Source organism: Melanerpes formicivorus, unplaced genomic scaffold, assembly GCF_026170545.1.
Source record: "Melanerpes formicivorus ecotype bairdi unplaced genomic scaffold, bMelFor1.0.p_v2 SCAF_4, whole genome shotgun sequence".
In the NCBI taxonomy this organism is placed as follows: Eukaryota; Metazoa; Chordata; class Aves; order Piciformes; family Picidae; genus Melanerpes; species Melanerpes formicivorus.
This window is the reverse complement of record NW_027142356.1, coordinates 7868057-7886104: the sequence shown is the minus strand read 5'-3', so window position 1 is coordinate 7886104 and position 18048 is coordinate 7868057. Positions and strand designations below refer to the sequence as shown.

Below are 18048 nucleotides of genomic sequence, written 5' to 3'. Positions count from 1 at the left end.
GAGGAAAGGACTCTTGGGTAGTCATTGCCATTCGTGACCAGCTTTCTAAGGAGGCTGAACACTTGCTGAAGATGCCCTGTTTGCCTTGACCAAGAATAATCTGGTAATTTTGTAAGAAATGGAGAGACAAGGGCAGATGTCGAGCTGCTGTAGATTGGGATAGCTCCACAGATTTCAGCACAGCCCTACTGGTTGAGTTTTGGCTTAAGGTCTGAGCAATGGCACTAGCACAATTAGACTGTGCCAGCTGTGCTGCTGTAAAACGGCACAATTTCATGTATTTTTGGTACGATGTAGATGTGAGCCTGTTCCCTCATGCTTCACTGCTATGAGACATTGCTGCCTAGAGTTTGTTTGGGGTTTCTGTGTCAATCTGAACAGCAACCTCATTGCTGCAGTTTAATCCTTCAGACAATGCCATGACTGCTGTACCACACAGTGCCTGCCAGGTTCAAGCAAGGACATAGCGGAGCGCACGTCAACAGTAGAGCTGCAAATGAGGTAATGTGTTATCAGCAGGCAGGTCAGAGCTCTATGTATCAACTCCTGGAGCACAGAGTAACTAAAAATAGGTCTATTGCAAGTACCCATTTCCTGAAGAAGGAAATGCCCTTATTTAACACCTTCCATTCCAAACAAACCAGGAATTATTTATTGCAGTTACTGCACCCTTTGTATCCCAGTTGCACAAATAGCTCTGATTTCACCTCCAGAAGGTGACCAGAAGTCAAGAGTAACATAAAGACCTGAGCAATCCGAGCCACATCCCCATCACCTGATTGTCACCATGGGTAATATTACCCACATGCACCAGTCGCTCTCTCTCAGGAATGTGAGTGTCTGGAGCAAGTGTGGGACTGAACTTCTCCTCGTGCCTTTTGAGGCACACACCATCAGGTCACAATCTAAACTGCTAAACAACCTCACATGTTAACTTGTCACTTGGGTCTGGGCTGTGAAAAGAGAAGTCTTTGGCTTCTGTTACTAAGGCAGACTTTATACCAGTACACAGACATCAGGCAGATCCCAAGCAAATAATAATTCTATTCTTAAAAAAAAAGAAAGAAGAAAAAGGTTACAAATCACTATTCATTTGTAGCTGATGGTGTGTCCTAAGAGATTTATTTAATCCACCAAACTGTAGTGGATGTTTTGAGTCTCACCATGGATGAAGAGCTCTACAGCACATCAGTGTGAAGGCTGTGAGTCTATTATCCATGGCACTGTGGAGCAGCATGGGTTCAAAAAGAGGAGAAATCAGTCAGGTCAAGTTTCTCATGAACATTGGGCAAAAAGTTTCAAACTTAAGTGCTCTAGTTGCATTTATGCATCTTCACAAGCAATTTTTATCTGATTTCTGTTGGCAGTATGCTTCATCATCTTGTCCAACAGCTCTGATGCTTTTAGTAATGGCTAGGCAATTTCCATTTCCCCTGCCTGCTTAATTCTTTCTTTTCCAGATGTTTTACATGAGTAAGTCATGGAGTATGCTAATCCTGCCTACTGAAAGTGGCAGATTTACAATTGTGCCACTACAGGCCAATGCAATCTTCTCCTGGAGATATTACTGCTTTGAGAACCCACAATGGAGGGCAAAAATCCACAATAAATAAATTTTAAAAGCAAGCCTAAAATGCTACTTGCATTAATACACAGAGAAGGATCCTCTTCAACTAAACAGCAAACACATGTTGGAAAGGCACATACTAGTAGATGCTCCAGAAACAAGCTTTTTCTGAAGTAACTCATCCACAGCACATCCCCAAGTGACCAAAATCACATATTAATTAACTCACGTAAGCAACGAGCTTAAGCAGTGCTATTGGATTAGGCAGGACAAAACTCTTCTGCATTTGCATCACTTGACTCAGGACTGGGTGGGTTTTCTGCCTGACTACAGAGAGTGCAGTGAGTATAAAAAGGACAATTAAACACCACTGCTGAGCATGTCTCTTCTTCCCTTGTTGAACACCCTGGCAACAAATCAATTTTGTCTTTTGCTCTGAGACTTTTTCTCTCTACTGGCTCAAAATTACTCTCCCAGAATCCTCTATAGCATCTTTTTTCCTCCCTCTACAGTTCATCCTGCCAGTTACCACTTTAGTAAATAGCATATAGCAAGCAATACCTTTATTTTTTCCATTCTCTCTAAAGGTTAACTATAGGTGAATGTTTTATTCTTTGCAACAAGTAATTGACATGCATGAGCCAACTTTCTGTTCAGAACATAATTTGTATTCTTGAGAGATCTGTGTGTATTCTTGTTCATATTGCTTCTTCCCTGAAGGGATCTGGGAGGGGGAGAAGGAGAAGCTTTTAAAACTTGGCTCACAAAAGTTAGACAGAAAGATCTAGGCTTTCAACTCCATCAGATAAATGGTAATGTAACTGCACAATGTACAGTACAGCAGCACGTACTGATAGGAACAGAACAGAGTAAATAAGGGAGGGGGAGAAGGGAAGGCAGCAGGCAGAGGAAAAAAGAATACTCAGCATCCATGCAAGCTTGCTGCTAACGTATAAATCACTGGAAGCTTTGATCCTGAAGGTTGGTGGGCTCATTAGAAACACAAATCAAATGAGACTTTTAATGGGAGCTTTCTAATGAAAAGTCAGTGCAGTTCTTCATATCCTTACACTTGGGCAGCACTTGCTTAATCAAACTTAATGATCTTGAGATCACTGAAATCAGATTTGTTTTAGTCACTTCAGTGGGTTTAGAATTAAATTCAAAGGGCACTAATTTTATGGGGGTGCAGTGGGGCTGTTTGAGGAGTGTATTTTTTTTGTTGTTGTTGTTAACAAATTAAGACTCTTCTCATGTGGTTACATCTTCTTGTGAGAAGATCTTTTCCAACTTTAGGTATAAAAAGAATGTCAGCACATATGCCGTGCCTGCAGTTCAGAATATAGCTCGTGGGTTGTGGTCTCCTTGGTCGGGTTGGTAGGTGTAGTGGGTACAGCTGTGTAAGCCTTGCAATGCTGCAATCTGTCAGCTGCCACTTCAGGCCTTTAGTTTTACCACATAATGGTGAGTTTTTGTTTTGAAGTAAGGATCTTCAGCCTCCTTGGATATAGTTTTTTTCCAAATTCAACTGAAGAGCCCCTTCAGCAAACACAGAATGTATTGCAAAATCAGGGTGAAATGGCTTTTAAAAACTTGGTAGTGACACTTTTCTCCTGTGAGTGTAACACCCTTAGCTTGTAACATTCAAATCTGTGATTGCAGATGAGTGAAGAGTGAACAGTGATTTTTACTCCAGAAAGCACAGCTTACACACAGAACTCTGTCAGGATTATATATTAGTTGCATATTGTCATGGCATTTCATGAGACAGCTTGTAGCCCCTTAATTAAAGCTGCCTGTGCAACCACTAACAAGCATTCTCCACATACAGACTCCAGTTGTCTAGTGAAAAATTAGTCTGAACAACTAGGAAAAAACTTACCAGACCCAGCCACCTATCTTGTGCAGTGAAAGCCTGAAAGAGCACCACAAATTTATTCTTTCCACTCACACTTTCTTTCAAACAGGTGTGCAAAGGGAACATGTCAGAGAGATTTAAATAGAAGGTTAAGCAGACTGTGAATTTCCATCTATGCTTGGTCTAATTAAAGCTATGAACATACTTGAGACTGAGAATTTTGTTTAGAGTAATCCCCTTATCAAAACTGTCATATGCCAGGAAATGTTAGAAGCAGAGTTTCTTATTCCCCTTGTTCTTGAGCTACTGTGTCTGCCATTTAAATACCAACATTTCTCAACAGCTTTCAGTTTAACCCACAGAGGTTTCCCACAGTAACTAATGGCTGACTTATGAGCCCCTTACTTATAACGGTGATTAGTTAATTCCACAAATAGCTCTACTGACTGCAGTGTGATCACATTTAATTATGACTTCCTCAATGTAACAGATTTCCAGCCCTTTAGGAATAATGCAGATAGTGTTATGAGATAATCACAACAGCATTACTCCCAGAGGTTGTGATCACCAGACTTTTGCTCTTTCTGCTTGTGTGAACCTCAGACAAGTGGCAAAATGTTTCTACTGCCAGCCATGCTAAGCCTGGATTTGTTTCTTTTTCCATTGTTATCTTCCTACAAAGAGCTCTCTTACACTTCTGAGTCTTGTATCCTACCATAAAAGCAGTATTTGAAGTTCTGGGGCACAAGGACTTCACACTGTGTCACTTGGTGGCACCCAGAGTTTTGCACATCTACCAAGTATTTGCACTTAGAAATAATTAACAGATTACACAGAAAAAATATTTCTGTGCTATTGATGTACACAGCAATGTCTTCGGGCCTCAGCTAAGCTAGAGGCCTCCTTCTGTTACATACTGCAGGGATATATAGTGTTTTTGACTCCACTCATTGTTACCTGTTTCTTCCCAAAGGGCTATATTTTGAGTTTCTTCCATGGGTGCAGTTAAAACCACATGTCAATGACATTATTTGTGAGATTAGCTAATCATCACCATCAAAAAGTGCTCATGCTCAGGTCTATAGTTAATGAAGGGAAAAGGGGGGAAAAAAAGCTTTTCAGTGCAGGGACTACAATCCTGCATGGAACAGCTAGGGCTGGAAACAGGTGTTCATGCAGCAAGTAAGCCCTCCTGAGATCTCTGAGTAGGTTCAATGGTAAATCATGTAGACCACAGAGGTACTGGTTTCCTTAGGCCTCCTTTTGATGGTGTCCCAGGGACAGATTTCCCTGGTAAGCTTTCACGTGCATGCTACGAAGCTTTCTTTTTTGAGTACTGCTGTGTAATAACCTAAAATAGCCTGCCCCATCCATCCTGAGTGCAGCTGGGCAGAGTTCATTCATAATATGTCATGCCTAAAAATATTCCTGTTATGAAAATAGAGACAGAGATACTCTGTTTTTGTGTGCTGTGTCTGTGTGTTTAGTGTACATGTAAGAGCATGTGGAGTCAGTCTAAGGACGAGCTGCTTTGCCCATGGACTCTGAATGCTGTACTGAAGAATTACTGAAGGGCTTGATACTTATTTCAGAGTATTTGTCTGTAGCCCTACTTCTGTGCTATAAATACACCTAAAGCAAAACAGACAACATGTAAAGCAGGGCAGGGAATACCTCTGACTTCTAGACTTGCTAAATTTGCAAAGCTGTGGGCAGTGCTGCTCACAGTAATACTTCACAGGGGTGAGAAGGAAAAAAGGCAACCAGGAATGAGGCAGGGTGAGCCCACAAATCAGATGAGGTATAATATTTGAATATTTCCAAGGAAAGAAACTAAAGGACAATGCAAAATAGGCAAAATGTACTTTGTCTGTTGTGTAGAGGATGATAATGGTGAGGACCATAGTGACAAAGCAGAAAGGTGGGAGGCATTTTAGATCATATGTGGTTTTCCACCTCTGAAAATTTTAAATCATAGAAAAAGCCCACAGAGGAATCGGGTATGACCATACAGAAACAGGAACTAATGAAACAAGTAAGTCTCAGGGCAGAGGAAAATCCTATTAGCTGAGTGTTTCTCACAGTGTTTCCCCCCTTCTTCCTTTTTACTTAAATGAAGATATGTTCAGCTTTGTCAAAGAGGCAAACCTTGCAACCAGGCCTGCCCAGCTCAGGTGCTTTAAACTACAAAGGGAAGCAAAAACATGCAAGAACAAACACCTGCTGAGCTGAGGAGAACAGAAAGGAACAGAGAAAAGATGGAGTAAAGAAAATGCCCAGACTGTCTCCACTTCCCTCTGAACCTAGTCCAGGACATCACTGTTGCTAGCTATACCACAAGACACAAGTTCCAGCAGGATGGCCAGGTTTTATGAAAGGATGACTATTTCTCACAAGTGCTATCTTTAAATCAGGTTACTGTTGCTTTGAAAGCTTGTTTGCTTCATAGCTTCTTCAGTTCCACAACCAGTACCTCCATGTCTTTGTCCTCTGTGGCTGCTGAAAAATACTTCTCAATTCCCTGGAGGAAGAGACACAGGCAGATGAGGCAGCACTTTCCTGCCCAGCTCTGCACAAGAGAACCAGTCACCCTTCCAAAAAGACTGCCATTATCCCCCCTGAATAGCCTGATTTAGTGCAAACTCATAATCATATATATATAATTAACATTTTAAAAGGATTTCTGAGGTCTGTGTCATAGCCTGTAAAATCCTGTGGAACATGCAGAAGAATTTAGGTACTTTCAGGTTACAACACTTTTGGCAGAATAAAGAAAACTAGAAGCCGTAATAAAAAACCCAAATCCCTGAAAGTAAATTATGTGTCCTTCCCCCATGCATTAGGCTGCAGTGTTAGACATGCAAAGATGAAGGCAACAAAAAGCCTGAGGATTGCAGAGTAAATATTTGGGTGTATTAGCTAACTGTTTGTGGGTGTTTTGTGCTTTTACATTTGCTTGTATTGATGTTTGAGTCCAATTCACCTTCCAAAAAAAGATAACTGAAATGATCTGTCTCCTACCCACAGTCACCTCCTCCATCAATATTTTTGCTTATCTCTCCTCTCATGTTTCATGTTGTTTCAAGCAGCTCCTTAGCACACCACAAAAATGTTAGCTATCCAGCTAGGTTGAAGTGGACCCCAGCTGAAGTAAATACTCCACACAGACATGCTATCTTTCTGTTCCATTTCTTGGTTATCCTCTTTGAGGCTGCTACATGTAGATCAAAAGTCTTTAAAAATGTTTAGTGAGGGGACCATGCATTACAGAAACTATTCCTTTCACAGTGCTGTGTTTCTATAGTAACCATCTTATAAAAGCACTGTAGCCATCTGCTTTAAATATTAACTTCCAAGACCATCAGGACTAACATAAAACAATATCACATTTATTAAATATTAGAACTAGAAACAAAAGGAGAGAACTACAGGAGAGAGGTTTTTCCCTGTTCCTCAGTCTAATATTTAAAAAACAACAACACTGGTTTGCTCTTTTCAGATAATTTACCATTTCATGCCACTGCATTAGAAAGAACTGTGTAAGTGACCACACTAGCTGCTGGGGGCATAAATTACAATTTTCTTGATGTTGCAAAACCAAACAAATGAATACAATAGCTTCTAGGGGTAGGTGGTCACTTTGCATATGTTCCTCCTAGTAACAGATTTTCCTGACCCTGTTTTCACAGCAATACTCTCAGACATACTGTGGCAAAGTCTTGAGAGGAGAGAGCATGTGAAGAAACAGCCAGCAGCAGCTGACAAGTGCCACACTTGAGCAAATAACTGTCCAATTTTGTCACAGTCTGCTAAAGGGCAGATGCCTCAGACAAAGGTATGAACACTCAGTAATGCATTCAGCAACCTCCAGCTTACAGACAAAATCATAAGACTCAAAGCCCCCAGTAGATTGTATCCCAAGCAGCAGGAGCCTAGACATTGACCTAATTCAAAGAAATACCTGCTCCTTATCTGCATCAGCAACAGGTTAGGTCACCAAGGTCCTTAGAATAAGCACACCCTTTTAGCAATTTGAAATATGTTGGCTGGTACTTCTTCAAATACTCTCTCTCTTCAAACTGTGCTAGAGAGCCAAAGGTAAGCTCCTGAGAACCCTTCTCTGCCTTTAAGGAACTGTATCTACTTCACCACTCCAACCTTATTTTCACTGTGCTCTACTTCCTGCTCCTTCATTCTGTGCTGCCCATTCTGAGGCTACTGTATTTGGGGTCAGAATACATGGGAACATTCATAATTTGCAAATTGAATCTGAACAGTTCCCTGGAATTAGAGGAGAATTCAAGTCTTGTCGTGGCAAAACCACACACCTTTGGCACTGTAACTCAAGAAAAATCTCATATTTTGCATTTTCTAAAACATGCTTCCACCTCCACCAAATGCAGCTTAACAAAACCTTACATATTTCTAACACTAAGTACTGTATTGCATCTGGTTTTCCCACTTCTCTTTACTGCCACACTGAGCAAGTGCCTGCACTGAGCTATTAATGATATTGTCCAGATCTTCTTCTGTAGGAGAGAGCTGTGTACTATGCATGGAATAGCAGCAGTGTGCCCAGATAACACAGAGATGGTTCTTGGCCAAGAAATTCACAGTCTAGTGGATCACCAGACCCTCTCAAAAATGTGTAATTCCTTATTTTACAATTTCCCCAGTATGCATTTCCTCCTCCTTGATGACACCAACTTCTCTGTTTTGACACAGTAGCTTTTTTGTTCTGCAGTTCTCCTGAGGTTTCTCGTATTGGTAACCCAAGAGCAATGCCTCAAAAGGCAGTGACAACCATGAGCACAAAGAGCGAATGAGGAACAGCAGTTCCTGGAGTTGCAGTGAATATTGAGCTGAAGAGCTGATATCAATCTTTTTGAGGAAAAATGGCAATTTTTCACAGGCTGTAGTTCTGTTTGTGTGCCTTTGTCAAACGTTAAGTTACCTTCCTTCTCAGCCTTGGCAAGGCCTCAGCTGCAATGCTATACCTGTCCAAAAAAATTGGTCAAAACAAGAAGATTTGAAAGAATACAGAATCTCCACTAGCAGAAGTCTTCTGGAGCAGATTGTCCAAGTATTTACTAAAAGTTGCAGGCAGGATTTATCTGGTGTGGGAGAAGAAAATGTATTAAATGGTTTCTTCCATAGCTATTTAAAACTTTTAGGAACAACTTTTCAGTGCTCTGCACTGGTACAGGAAAACTCCATTCCTGGACAAGGGTGCAAGCAAATTTGTACAGGCCATAAGTGGCTCACAAAGGGAAGACCCTGACGACTCTTTGCCCCCCAAAATTAAACAGATCCCAGTTTTCCACATCAGAACTACACCAGAGGATAACATTCTTTAACGTAGAGTTTCATGATATTTGCCATGTGTGAGATGCCCTTTCTTTTCACACTCCTGAACCTACAGCAAAGTAAAATAATTAGGAAAAATAAAAAAAAAGCAGCCAGGATAGTAGAGCACAAGCAGAAGAGAAGGCCTGAGTTTGCTGTTCCTGGTGTATCTAAGGAAAGAGCAGTTTCTGGTGTTTGCCTGTTACGTAATAAAGACTGGTCATCCCCCCCCCCCCCCCCATGTATAATTTGGCTTCTAGAATTGAGGCTTTAATCATATTTTGTGGCTCTGGAGGTCAGCCACAGCCAAAGGCGGGTTGTGGGCAAAGCACGTGAGTGTTTCTTGTAGTACTGAAAGACCTGGGAAGCAGCATTATCACCTAGCTGGTTTAATACTGTGAACCTGAAGAAGAGCCATTGCTGGCAGGCTCAGCTAACTTGTTTTTTCAAACTTACTCTAGAATGCGAGATTTTCTTTGCTTTCCTAAGAACATCTGTGGCCATTTCCCCCATACATTCCCCCCTACTGTAAAAATGGAAGATACTCCTTGTTCTATTCATCGTTCTTGTTCTGGTTTGCACACATTGTAATTCTTGTGACTCTTGAATTAACAGGACTTGTTTTGAAGTGATGTGAAGCATTTTTTCCTGTGGCTTGTACTGAGCAGATATTCTGCATGCCTGTTGCATGCTCCCACCTTGCTTTTGAATGCTGTGGACAGTTGTTAACATAGCTTAATGTGTTATCCAGCAGGTGTTCTGTATATTTCCTCTGTGCTCAAAACGAATAAGCAGTTGGTCTGTTAAGGAATCATGTTCTGCTGAGAAAGCAACGAGTAAGAGAGACAGAGGAACAATGTAGTCCCTGTCTTCTACCTCATGGGTCAGGGCATCCTCCTGCTGCCTCTTTCAGTGCTGTAAATTTTGGTAGCACAATTCAGATCCTATCCAAGATTCCCAGCTCCAAGGAACAACAGTGAAAAATACCTCAAGTAAATACCACAAGCACTATTTCATCTCATCTCCATCCCCCCTGCTTTTTTTGTAGATGGGCTTCTGAAGGGGGGAGGGAGGAGAAGGGCATTGGCAGAAGGTTACAAATTGGTGAATAATCTTTTACTCTCTCTCTCTCACACACACAAGGCAGACAAAGTTATGGCTGGGAACAGCTGTTTGTTATGCCAAGGAATTGTTTTCCCCAGGTTATGCATTGACATGACTATTGATCAGCATATGTTCTAAGTGTAAGAAAAATCCTATCTCCCAACCCCCTTCTCTGGTAGTTAGGTAAAACTCATCAGTAAGGATTGCATCCATGCATCTGAAAACATAATTAAACTTTAGGTGTGCCTTTTGCTGAACTTGCTTAACAAGATTTCCATTACTTCTTTACCTAGAGGACAAGCCCATGACAGAGTCTGTATTTATTCTGAGATACTCATCTAAACTGACACAATGGTGGTATTCACCCTGTAGCATACAATGGTAATCTTACACTATTTACTTCCATTCTGCCCCCCAACTAAAACCACTGAATAAAATACTCTTCATCATACACAGCATTTCTTTCCTAGCATTTCATTGGGTGACTAAAATAAACTCTTCATATAAAAGAAGAAAATATCATAAATGGTAATAATTAGAAGGTTGTCTTAGGCAAAGATGCACCAGACAGAATTGTGTGTCCACATAGATCTTAGATGGTTAAGTTACTGGGAAAAGCTCACAGACATCGTAAGTAGAGAAGAACTAAGTCCTTGTAAACTTCAGTACCTTCTAATTCAGAATATTTTAAAAAACACTTCAGGGCTTCTGAAGGAAGATTCCAGTACCCAGGAAAAAAAAGCTATATACATTTAGAGAAGATGTTACAGTATGGCTCTTGTCCTTTCTCTGGATCTGCCCATACTGGTACATTTTCACAGGAAGGTGGATTTGCTTTCCTCAGGCAGGAAATGGGAACACAGCAGTGACCTATTTTCAGTACCTCCATTCTTATTTCTAGATCTATTATGTACAGTGTAATGAACACTGTGATGAACATTCAGCAATGAAAAAACATCAATAACTGACACGAGCACATTTGCTCACATTCTGAATGCAACATTAAAAATCATCTAGAAGACTGGACAAAAACAGTGATTGGTCAGGGGCTGACCTGCAGAACACTTAACCTGCTCAAATTAGAGCTATCTGGCCACATGAAGTGAGTTGGCAACTAAGCCAGAGTGGACATGTCAGCCTTTGTTTGTTTTATTTTGTTTACAAAATTAACAAGACTCTGTGGAAGCTTTGACAACTCTACCACAGAGCTGCCATGGGTATGAATGGAAAAGGTGAACACTATGGACTAGCTTCATACTTACAAAAGTTTCATTCAGTAATGTGATTGAATGTCATTGTAGAAGAGGCACAGAGAAGCTCCTAGTGCATTCCTCCTAAGGGCTTTGCAATTCCATTATTTACAAACACTGAGATGTATCATAGTAACTAATAAAAAATAGATCTACCATCTTTCTACCATCTCACCTCCTTCTGAAAGGTCAATCTTTCTACTCAGGAGTGGACAAAAGAAAAATCCTTCACCTGTTAGTAGGGTTTTGCAAAGCTAGGATTAAATTATTTAATTCTAAAAGTAAAAAACTAGAAGTGATTTATTACCAAGCATAGGTTATGCTTGCTAGTTTAGCAGCTTTTTCAAGAAAGCTTGTCTTTCCTTTATGTACATGTATTTCTGAGAAAACTTAGCATTAGAATCTGTCAAAAAATATGACCACATACTTCCATTTTACAATAAACTACTAACTTCTACGTGGGGAAACTGCTTTAGAATAATTTGGAGGAAAATGCAAACTTCTTCGAAGAACTTCAAAGCTAACAAAGCTACTGTGTCCAAAAGTGGTTTGTGAAAACCATATATGAAGATAGAATGTGGACACTCGACACTTGAGCATACAGTGTCTAATTTGCTAAAGGGATGTTCCAGCTATGCTTTTTTTTCTTAGGGCCCGTGTCAAAATGCCAAGTCAGCTGTGCAGTGGTATTTGTATTTTGGAGATGAAGGTGTGTCCTTTGAAACTACTCAGGCATCTTTTTCCTAAATGGATAGTCACAACCTGACTACAAAGCGTTCACTAGGGCCTGAGTGCAAGTGTTAATAAAGGAATGAAAAAGGAACTGTCGGTCAGGAACCGCACGATCATGGTGTTGTTTTCTTTCGACAAAGTAAGCCAGCTCTGCAGTTCCTTCCCCCTTTGCACTTTCTGAGTCAGTTAACACAGAAACAGACTTATGGTGCAGAAGTCACTCCTATCCTCGTGTCGCTGAATCACTCACCCGCCGCTCCTGCTAGTTAATAGTAGCTATTTTTAGTTTACAGTGGAAAACTCTCTCATGGTGGCAATGATATTACAGAACACTTTGGGAGCAAAATCGAATAGCTCAAACATCCGATGTGCTTCAGAGCCTGTGTTTGGTACGAGCGCCTCACTGTTCGCTTCCAGTACTGGCGATCTAGGTCACCCTGGCGCATGGGATGTGGCATTTGTTGGCTCTTTCATAACTGCCTGTAAGAGTTCTGGGGTCATGTTTGTAAACACTGCTGCCATGTGCGCGTAAGCACGTGGCGAGACACCAGCATGACCTGGAGCGCCAAGCAGAGAGGTAAACCTTGGTGCCAGCATCGATGTTGCTAAGCCAGCCAGCGCCAAGTCTCTTGCTGGCGCACACCCCTCAATCCCGTGAAATGCCGTGGCGGGTTGTTTGAAGGGCAAACGGGAACCTTTTTCCTGTACATGGCACATGTGGATCTGTGCTAATATTGATGGCATCCAGAGAGCAAAGGGCAGCGCTAAATTGTTCTGAAGAAAAACAAAACAAATTTCTGCCCGAAGTCACTGAAATTGGAGCCAGCATGGTCCCACAACACAATGCAAAACTATGGCTATTAGGAAAAAGAATTGTATGAGGGCACATTGCCAGAGTTTCCAAAACGACTTCAAAGACAGATAACCAAGACTTTGTGTCTGTAATAGCTTCTTGCTGGCTTTGCATGGATGAAATTAAGACCATGTTTCAAGCATTTGAGGAAGTAACTCCTAAATTATTTCTGTTTTTTATCGGTAGAGGTTGCATGAAGCTAGATACAGTCAGTACAAACAAAAGTCACAAGTCTTTCATTTCCTCTTAATGAGAAATTAGCAGACACAGCCGCCCAAAGCCCATGGAGAGTTTCACCTCACCCTTGCCATGCACTTTGTAGCCTTCAAGAAAAAAACAACAATGCAGGAATGGGGGGGAACAGTCTGTGGTCTCTGTCGGTGCCGGCTCTGCCAGCTCTATTTCAAGTGCAGCTGTAAGTCCCATTTGCTTTGACCTTTGCTGGAAGAGCTGAGAATAGGACAAAGAGTTAAACTGTTACCAGCCCCTGCTGAGTCTGCACTTCTGGGCCAGGCAAGCAGCAAGGCGGCTGAAAGAGGGTGTGCACGCAGCAGAGGGTAAGCGAGAGAGGGCACCGGGAGGGAGCGTAAAACAAAAGGAGAAGAATAAACAGTGCACACCCCGAAACAAAACAGGGCAACACGTACAGAAAAATGCTTGTCTTTCAAGAATATGGACTTTTCTGTTTGTTTCCCCTCTGTGTAGTTATATCTTGTTATCTGAACTCAAGGTACAGTAGATACATGAATCCTTGAACTCTGAACTCATGAGGAGGGCAGCAAAAAGTAAGTCAATACCATTTTAGCTGAGTGGCTGGAAAGAAGCATGCTTTGTCTTTTTGTGTCTCAGCTATGGGAGGCTGCTTAATGCAACAACACACAGCTGTTCAAACCTCTCTCTTGCTGTGTGCCAATGGCCTACTAAAACAAAGCAAAACCAAGGCAGTCCTCTCAGAGAGATAATGCAACTGTGGTTCCAAAAATCAGCTGCTACACGCTACTTGTGTCTCCTTGAGACCCATCTCTTAAACCTGGGCAAAAAGCGGTCCCCAGTTTTTAGTGGGAAATAATAAAAAGGTGTCCATTCCCTTCCACAGGCTTTCTGAAATCCTACCCAGTTCCCTAGCAGTGTATCTGGAAAGACAGAGAAGTACCCTTCCAACTGTTGTGTGGGTCTAGCTACTGCTCTCCTGCACGACTACGCTATCAAGCAATGAAGTGTCTATTTTCAACTCACCATGAGCCACCTTGTTCTGAACCCCTAGCATGAATATTGCTTAAATGTAAACCAAGCAAACCCAGATGAACTAGCAGCCTGTGCCAGCCCATCACAGCACTGCCTTCAGTCATGACTGCAGGTGACAACCCAGGGCGCTCTCAAGCCATGTGAAGAGAGCTGAACCCTGCAGCATGGCACCCTCTTGCCTCTTAATGCAGTGCCTCGGGGATGCCTGGGAGGGTGTTTGTAAACAGAACAGCCATGTGCACATGAGCCATGTGGGGCTGGGCTGCCCAAACCTTCAGACTGCTGGGCAAGAGGAGCAACTGGGGAAGAGTCTCCCACTTGGTCTTGTTCCAAAGTAGTTTGCAGCACAATCAGCTTTCTAATCATGGCAGGGGAAAATCCATCTGTCCTTTATGGCCAACTGCTTTTGTCAGCATCTGGAGATGCTGCATGAGCTATATTGCCCATTGGATTTTATGTCCAAATGCATTTTGTCATGGATTGTATCACAAGTCTCTGAATGTGCTGAAGTTACCCTCAGTTAAATGCACTACATACTAAACCAGGCAGGCTGAGCTATTGAGTACCCACTGCAAAGGAACTCCCAAATAGCAGAGTCTTGGCTGTCTCCAATTCAAGTCTAAGAGATAATAAGTGACTGTTGAAGAGAAAGCTATGAATGCTGCTTGTGTTGTGTCACTTCCACAGGTCTGTGCATCCCATCTCCTGCAGAGAGATTTCTGACAACAAATTAAAATTGGGTTGGTTTGTTTGTTTTTTCTTTCCTTTGAGCTCTGCTACCAAGTATGATGTCAGTATGGGGGTTCGTGAGCCCCCAAACCCTCTAGTTGATAAAACAGATCAAAACAGGAGTGGTAGTTGGGAGCTGATGTACAGGAACAGTCTGCAGACTGTGGGAAATCTTGCCTGAATGAATAGAAGGATCAAGGGTATTAATGGTTAATGGGAGTTATTGGAGTACCCACTTATTGAAATGATATTACACAACTCCGTTTCACACACTGCAATTAACTGACACAACAAACCATTTTTAATTATAATTAGCTTATTGTGAGATTTTGCTTATTTGTTTGAAGACATCTGCAGTGCCAGTAAAACTGAGATAACATCCTTTCCTGCACCCTTTCTCACTTGGAGCAGAGGGTTTCAACAATGGTCCAGCCATAGCAATGTGCAGAAAGGCATCCTCTTCCCTGAGAGACAAAAAGCAGTATTTAATTTGCTGGGTAGTTTTGGGTGAGCACTACAGGTTTAAAGGTCCCAAGGCTTGTGCAGCAAAAGAAGAACATGTAGTTGGTCAACAGAAAATGCTACTGGGGGGAAAAAAAAAGTGAAAAACTACTTGTTTCTGAGTCTAGTTTCTGTTTCTTAAAATTGATACTTCTGTTATCTTAGTAAGCAGAGAAAATTATCTGTAAACCTCTGAATGAGCAGGAAGGAGTGTATCATGGGTAAAACACTGGGGCTTAGGAGATATGGGTTCAGTTCCCAGCTATACCACAGCTTTCCTGTATGTCTTTTAGGATTAAAAAGAAAGAAAAAAAAAAAAAAAAAGGCAGTGAAATGAATGGCTTCAGCAGGGTTTGTACCACACTGCATGATCTGTGTGTGCTTTAGCTCTTGGTTGTTGCTTATTAATTTTGTACTCTTCCTCTTACTCTTTGCACATTTTGCCCACTCATTATTAGCACCCTAGGGAAAAAAAACCTGCAGCAATGCTGTTTAGGAACTCCTCTCAACACACACACACAGAATAGGTAGCAATAGCAGCTTTGCTTTGTTTGCTGCAAATATTTAGAGTTTTGGAAGGGAGTTGCCTGCCTCTGCTTTGCATTAGAAACACATTACTAATGCTCTGGCCCCTTGTGCACTGCCAGACCCCTTTTCACTGTTTCATTTACTAAATTAAATAGCAAAACAAAACAAAAATGGCATATGTTTGTACAGCCCCAAGCACAATGGGATTCTGTTTCATGGCTGGGAGATGAGGTGCCTCCTCATGTGCATTAATTAATTTCACTCCATCCACTCCCCTTATATTTAGAAGCACTGGAGTTGCCATCTTGAATTAGACTCATGGTCCAGCTTGTCCAGCAAAATATCTCCAACCAGCTACCAGCAGTTGCTTCAAGAAAAAGTAGTTATTCAGATAAAGACTCACTCTTTCCAATCCATCAGCTAGAGTTTATATTTTAGAGAAAAAAAAAAGTTAGATTGAAACTGCTTTGAAAAGTTTTTAGTTTGCTGCTTCTATAGTTGCCTCTAAATCTGTCCCTCCATTTCCTCTCCCTCCTCCCTCAAACAAAAAAAACACACCCCCAAAATGACTTTTTTTTCTTTTAGTTGCTGCAAGTATGTGACTGATGAGGTGCCTCACTCCTGCAAGTATCTTTGCATAGGCAGACCCTTACAGATCTGTGAGCCCAAGGAAAATGAATAGGGCTTTGTGCAAATGGCAAAGGCTGCCATCAGTTTGCAGGATCACAAGTCAGCTGACAGTGCTGGGGAAAAAGAAAGCCTCCTACACCTAACTTTGTCTCAATTGCACAACACAGGCACGGTGGAAAAATATACAGAAATCTTTTTTCCTGTCTGGTCTCTCCCTTCCCAGGCACTACAAGTAGCAATAGAGAGAAAGAAAATAAATCAGCTCAATTCTTAGTTTTCCTGCTACGTTTTTCACACCCACAAAAGCTACTGCTTCTCTGCTTTAAGGATTACAAAGAAGCACAAAAGTACAGGTCCAAACTCATTTGGACATTACAGGGAGAACCATAGAAACCACAGAGAACTGAAAGACTGTATTTTTCTGGTTTTTGAATGTTTATGTTTGTAAATATCAAGAATACTTTTCCCTATTTGGTCAATATTTTCACTTGCTTCAGGGTATGCAGTGTGTACACTCATAAACTGACTGCATAGAATGGGGACTCACTAGCATAGGTTTTCTTTCCCCCAGATGTCTACTGGTTATAGAAGTGTTAATTCTGACCCTTTTCACTTGCTCAACTTTCTTGGCTTTTACTGTTGCAGTTTCAGTAATAATTCAGAACATTTTGGGTAGACAAACTTGAAATCAGATAAGCAAGCAAAGGAGTGCAGTGGGAACAAAAAGTTGGATATTTGGAAAGAAAATACATTAAGGTCTGTAATACATACAGACACACAGCCACTCCTCCAAATCCCAGAGAGTGGTGAGTCCAATGTGTTTTCCAGCCTTCATATGTTCTCTTTCAGGAAAAAAATTGCATTTCCTTTATGAAGCTGTACAGGCACTTTGAGCTTCAAGGAAATATCTCACTTCTGTGAACTTTAGTAACTTTGGAGGAAGGGAAGCAGCTCCTGCACTACTGTAACAATTAATTTTCCTCATTTTACCATGAGCAGGACAGTAATGCTACTTGCACACAAGAGGAAATGTGCAATCATTCTTTTGTCCTTTTTTGCTTACATAAGACCTGAAAGTGTTGTGTCCTTTGGCAAGTATAAAAATTGTTTAACTTCAAAGTATATGACTTCAAACACAAGTGAAGTAGCACTGGAAGAACAAACAGATTAGACAAAGATGAAAAATGTATCAGACGCATGAAATGGGGGTGAGTGCTGCATGAACAGTTGTCTCGTGCTAAGGGACAAATATGGAGAGTTGTTAAAGGACACTGAAGTTGGGGGCAAAAGTGTCAGCATCAGGCACAGGGTTAATGTCTACCCTTTGATCACTCTAACAGCACTAAAAGTGGCAAGAGAAGGAAGAAATACTCGGCACAGATTTGGAAATATCTTTGTCATATTCTCTCATACATGCTTTATTCTTGCTTGCTACCAGCTGCTGCAAGAGAATTGGGAGCTGGGGGTCAAAAAGAAGTCAGAAAAGAAAACAAAAGGAAGTGAAAAGCCTAGTGAAACACAAGCAGGTTCTGCATGTGACCCAGATAATTGTGTCTTGCAAATAAGAAGACAGGTGAGAAAGAGACCAACAAAAATACAGTAATGGTAACCAACATTAACATAATATGGAAACAACCAGTGTGAACATACCACTCATAGCAGAATTCATGTGTATAACAAGATCTGTGGACTGGCCTTGTATGAT

General features: G+C 41.4%; 1 protein-coding gene across 1 annotated transcript in view; it reads right to left on the bottom strand.

Moving 5' to 3' along the window:
• The window catches only part of TET2 (tet methylcytosine dioxygenase 2), a 74068-nt gene that overhangs the window by 49168 nt on the left and 6852 nt on the right, over window positions 1–18048 (bottom strand). The gene's annotated exons all lie outside the window — the stretch shown is intronic.